The sequence below is a fragment of the Tursiops truncatus genome, chromosome 11 (genome assembly GCF_011762595.2).
Source record: "Tursiops truncatus isolate mTurTru1 chromosome 11, mTurTru1.mat.Y, whole genome shotgun sequence".
In the NCBI taxonomy this organism is placed as follows: Eukaryota; Metazoa; Chordata; class Mammalia; order Artiodactyla; family Delphinidae; genus Tursiops; species Tursiops truncatus.
Genome location: NC_047044.1, coordinates 20,031,361 through 20,037,079, shown reverse-complemented (window position 1 = coordinate 20,037,079; position 5,719 = coordinate 20,031,361).

The following is a 5,719-nucleotide window of genomic DNA, read 5'->3' as shown; positions in this document are numbered from 1 at the left end:
ACTCTCTCTCAAGGCTGTCCTGAGGGCTAAATGACATACTGATAATCACTCCACTTAAGAGTGGCCCCAGGCTTCCCTGGTGGCGCAGTGGTTGAGAGTCTGCCTGCCGATGCAGGGGACACGGGTTCGTGCCCTGATCCGGGAGGATCCCACATGCCGCGGAGCGGCTGGTCCCGTGAGCCATGGCCGCTGGGCCTGTGCGTCCGGAGCCTGTGCTCCGCAATGGGAGAGGCCACAACAGTGAGAGGCCCGCGTACCACAAAAAAAAAATAAATAAATAAAAGTGGCCCCAATATAACTTAATCTCTCATTTTCTCAATGCAATGTTCAAAAAATGTTTTAAGTCACTTGAAAACATAAACTTCTAGAGTGTACATTAGTTAAATGACTATGTTAAGTATAGTAATTTTGTTATGACTTCTGGCTTGACTGACCTTGGGCAAACTATTTACCTATGACCTTTGGTGACATCCCCCATAACGGAGGAAAATATGCTGACCCAACTCAAATGTCTATTGGTAGAATTCAACATACACATATCCTTAGGGTATATTGCACTTTGTATTAGTTTGCTAAAGCTGCTGTAACAAAGTATAACAAATTGGGTGGCTTAAGCAACAGAAAATCATTGTCCTACCGTTCTGGAGACTAAAAGTTTGAAATCAAGATGTTGTCAGGGTTCACAGATGTAGAGAACAAACATATGGACACCAAGGGGGGGAAAGTGGCAGGGGTGGTGGTGGTGGTGTGATGAATTGGGAGATTGGGATTGACATATATACACTAATATGTATAAAATGGATAACTAATAAGAACCTGCTGTATAAAAAAATAAATAAAATAAAATTTTTAAAAAAAGCTCATCTGCACAACATTGTAAATCAACTATACTCCAATAAAAATTTAAAAAATAATAATAATTAAAAAAAGAAAAGATGTTGTCAGGGTTGGTTCCTCTGAGGGCTGTGAGGGAAGGATGTGTTCTTGGCTTCTCTTTTTTGGCTTGTAGATGGCCATCTTCTCCCCATATCTCTTCACATTATCTTCTCTGTATGCATCTCTCTGTGTCCAAATTTCCCCTTTTTATAAGGACACTAGTCATATTGGATTAAAGGCCACCCTACTCCAGTATGACCTCATCCTAATGAATTACATCTGCATAGATTCTATTTCCAAAAGGTCACATTCTGAGATAGTGGGGGTTAAAACTTCAACATACGAATTTTGGAGAGACATGATTCAACCCATAGCATGCCCACATAGAACTCTGTGCTACATATCACAATTGTGAATGTTGAATTGTTCTTATACCTTCCAAAGTATTCATGAAAAAGACAACCTCTTTCAGATTAAATATTTGCTCAAAATGTCATGCAGTTTAAATGAATCAACGTTTGGGCAGAATATCCAGTCGAGGAAAAAGTTGAGGGGAAAAAACCCTCTCTCTAAATTGAAGAGGTAAGAAAACTGAATATGGAGGTTGAATTTGACACTGACACATGGAGCACTAAGCTTTCTGTTTCCCCTCCGCCATGTGTCCTCCATGTTAACTCTCATGGTCAAGGTGCCTGAAGCTCTTTCATCTCCTACCTTGCAGGTTTCATCTTCTCCTCTCCCAGTGTTCTATGCCTTTCCTAGACTCCTATGTAAACAACTGTCCTTGCCCCAAAGATTTCAATGTTAATTAGTTCCTATGAACTGACTATAAACGTGTGGCTATGATGCCGATTAGTTAGTATTTCTTCTTTTTCCTCCATTGACTTTTCAGATGTTCTTCGAACCCAAATCTACACATCTACTCAACACAATATATAAGCAAGTGGGGGATAATTTTAGAAATAGAACTTTCTTTCATGAGAATATTAGAAATAATGTTTGAGCTAAGGACCCTTACCGTACAGGATTTCCCTTAACCACTTGGTCAGGGACCAATTTGATCACCGTCTTTTCCCTTCAAAATGGAAATTGCTTCATTTTTTTTTTCTGGTTTTACACACACAATCCATACTTCTTGTAATAAGTTCAAAAGATAACAATATAAAGGCACAGTAACAACCTTTTATTATTTTTATATCTCCTTCCAAACTTTTTCTATACATTTATAGCCATGCACATATTTTACAAAATGGTGCTATATGTGTACACTCTGCTTGTAATAATCTCTCTGCACAGAAAAATGCTGCATGAACATATTTCTTTGTGGCCAAAGGGAGCTTCATATTATCATTTTAATAGCTACATGATATTCCTTATGTAGCTATGTCATGATGCATTTAATAGACTGACCCTTCAATCTTCAGCTATGACTTTTTTTTAGAAAAGTTTCCAGATTTCACACCAATTTTTACCTCTTTGTTAGGGGCCAGCCTTTTAAGGTTCAAACTACCGTTAGGGGCTGGCCTTTTTAGATTCGAACTACAAGTTTTCACAATAAAAATAGAAACCCAGGGCACTGACACCTGAGCCAAAACTCCTGTCAAGTCACATCCTGTGCAGAGTGCTACCGTTTTTCCACTGTGAAATATTACTTGAGCAGAGTCTCAAAATAGCCCTCCCTCTGTTTAGCATGCCAGGGTCTTACTTGTGTTATCTGGCCCTCCCAAAGCGGCCAGCAAGAATTCTCAACTCCTCAGCCTTGGAGTCTCCAAGTCCTTGTGACAGACCAGACTTAGCAATCAGGGCATAATGTCAGGGGAACTGTGGGCAGTTGGAACTTCGGGAGAGCAAGTGGGAATGCAGACGCGTGGAGCCAGCCAGTCCCCTGTCTCCACCCGTGGCAAGAGATCCCGGCGTTATGCATAGAAATATTCTGAGTTGGGGATAAAGGTCAGGGGTACAGGCTTATGGTGTGCCCAAAACCCAGCCTAAGCAGCTCACACTTTGTACATGCTGTTACCTATAAATGACAGACCAGGTTTAGGGGGATTATAGATTTTTCAAGTCTTTAATTCTTTAATTTCCACTAGTAAAACTTGGTCAAAGAACATGGGCTTCAAAATCAGACAGTCTTAAGTTCAAGGCTAGATTTGCCACTTATTGTTCATGAGAACCAATACTTCAGGCACTCAACAAATACTTATTAAATAAACGTGTTGAATGTATGTCTGTGAATAACAGTTTCCCCAGCTGTAAAATGAGGATGATAATTGTACGAATTCATGGGGCTGTTGTGAGGACAATTTGATGAATGCACAATTGGCATATAAAAGATGCTCCATAAATTACAGCTGGTACTTCATTATTCTCAGAAGAAAAATTAGAACTTTTCTTCCCAGAATCCTTTTTTTTTTTTTTTTTGCAGTACCCGGGCCTCTCACTGCTGTGGCCTCTCCCGTTGCGGAGCACCGGCTCCGGATGCACAGGCCCAGCGGCCATGGCTCACGGGCCCAGCCGCTCCACGGCATGTAGGATCTTCCCAGACCGGGGCACGAACCGGTGTCCCCTGAATCGGCAGGCGGACTCTCAACCACTGCGCCACCAGGGAAGCCCCCCAGAATCCTTTTTATAGTCCTCTCACCAGATTTATTTGTTCAACAAGTAGTTATCAAATAGGCACCATGATAAGTATGGGGAAAACATGTTGAATAACACACTGTCCAGGACTGCAACCTAGAAATATCCATTCATTCATTCATTCATTCATTCCTTGAACACTTATTTATTCACCACTTGTTAGTCAGGTACAGAGCACACAATCTACCTCCAAAATATTGTTTTTGTATCTATCTACTTGCTTCCATCACCATCGTCATCATCCTATGGACCAGAGCCACAGGTTCCTTACTCTTCTCCCTGCTTCCATTCGTGACTTTTTAAAACCACTTCACATCCAAGGTGATCTTTTAAGACTATAAGCCAGAATGTGCCTTCCCTTTGTTAAAGCACATCCATTTAGAATAAGATACAAATGTGTTACCTTGGCCCACATGGCCCTGCATGACCTGGTCCCTTCCTACATCTCCAGCCTCAGCTTAGCTCACTCACATCACTCTCTCCCTGCCCCTATGTTTCACAGCCTCAGTTCCTAGAACCAGTCAAGCTTTTTTCACCCTCAAGGCCTTTGCCCATGCTGTTCTTTCTGTCTGAAATGCCATCTCCTCGGCTCTTTGGCTGACAGGCTTCATGTTTCAGTCAAAGGTCACCTTTTCAGAGAAGGTCGTCCCTAATGACCATTATTTATTCCTTCACACAGCATCTTGTATATTTCCTTCTTACTGCTTTTTGCAATCTTCATTTATTGTTTTTATTTATTTGCTTACCTTTTTATTGTCTTTCTCTCCCACTAGACCATAAGCCCCATGAGGGCAGGAGCTTTGCCTAGGACTGCCACAGAGTATGGGGTATGAAAGAATGAATGAGTGAATTTCCATTGCTCGATAACCTCCAGGAATAGGAATTCTTTTAATTTTTAATATTAAAAAAACAATACTTTTTTGGCCACGCCATGCGGCTTGCACGATCTTAGTTCCCCAACCAGGGATTGAACCTATGCCCTCGGCAGTGAAAGCACAGAGTCCTAACCACTGGACTGCCAGGGAATTCCCAGGAATAGAAATTCTGAACTTCAGGTCGGTACATTCTAGGATTCATATCTTCTGATGTGAAAAGTTATTTTTATGTTGGACTAAGTTTAAAAAATGGATAGAATGTGACCTGGAGAGGAGAAGGGAAAGTCAGTCTCCTCTAGGAGAACAGAAGAGTGGAACACACTGCAGCAGCAAAGAATTTTAAAACTCATTTGTATTTAGGGACACAATGACTTCCTTCTCCACTGTCCTCTAAGTAAGGTTAAGGCTTCATGGTGAAGAGGATGGGCTTTGGCGCCAAGAGCCTGGAGTCACATCTCTGCCCTACCATTTATTAGCTGTGTGACCGCGGGCAAGTTAGATAATGGCTCTGAGTCCATTTGAGTGAGAAATGGACCCCTGAGTCCTCTACGGAGTAAGCACTCAGTTCATGTTAATTAAATATCCTTTTTATTCCACCAAAAAGATTTTTTTAGGCTTACCGTTGCAAGTTTAAAAGACACCAATAGCCAAGACCTAGCACAGTGCTGGGTGTGTCATAGATGCTTAAAAAGTGGGAGTTCACTGGTGGGGATGTAAGTTGGTGCAGTCACTGTGGAAAACAGTATGGAGGTTTCTCAAAAAACTACAAATAGAACTACCATTTGACCCAGCAATTCCACTCCTTGGTATATATCCCCCAAAAATGAAAACACAGTTTGAAAAGATACATGCACCCCAATGTTCATAGCATTATTTACAATTGCCAAGATATGGAAGCAACCTAAGTGTCCATAAACAGATGAATGGATAAAGAAGTTGTGGTATGTACACACACACACAAACACACACGCACACACACACGCAATGGAATACTACTCAGCAATAAAAAAGAAGAAATTTTTGCCATTTGCAGCAACATGAATGGACTTGGAGGGTATTATGCTAAGTGAAATAAGTCAGACAGAGAAAGACAAATACTATAAGATATCACTTATATGTGGAATCTAAAAAATACAACAAACTAGTGAGTATAACATAAAAGACGCAGACTCACAGATATAGAGAACAAACTAGTGGTTACCAGTGGGGAGAGGAAAGGGGGGAGGGGCAGTATAGGTGTAGGGGATTAGGAGGTACACATTATTATGTATGAAATAAGCTACAGAATATATTGTATGACACAAGGAATATAGCCAATATTTTATAATAAC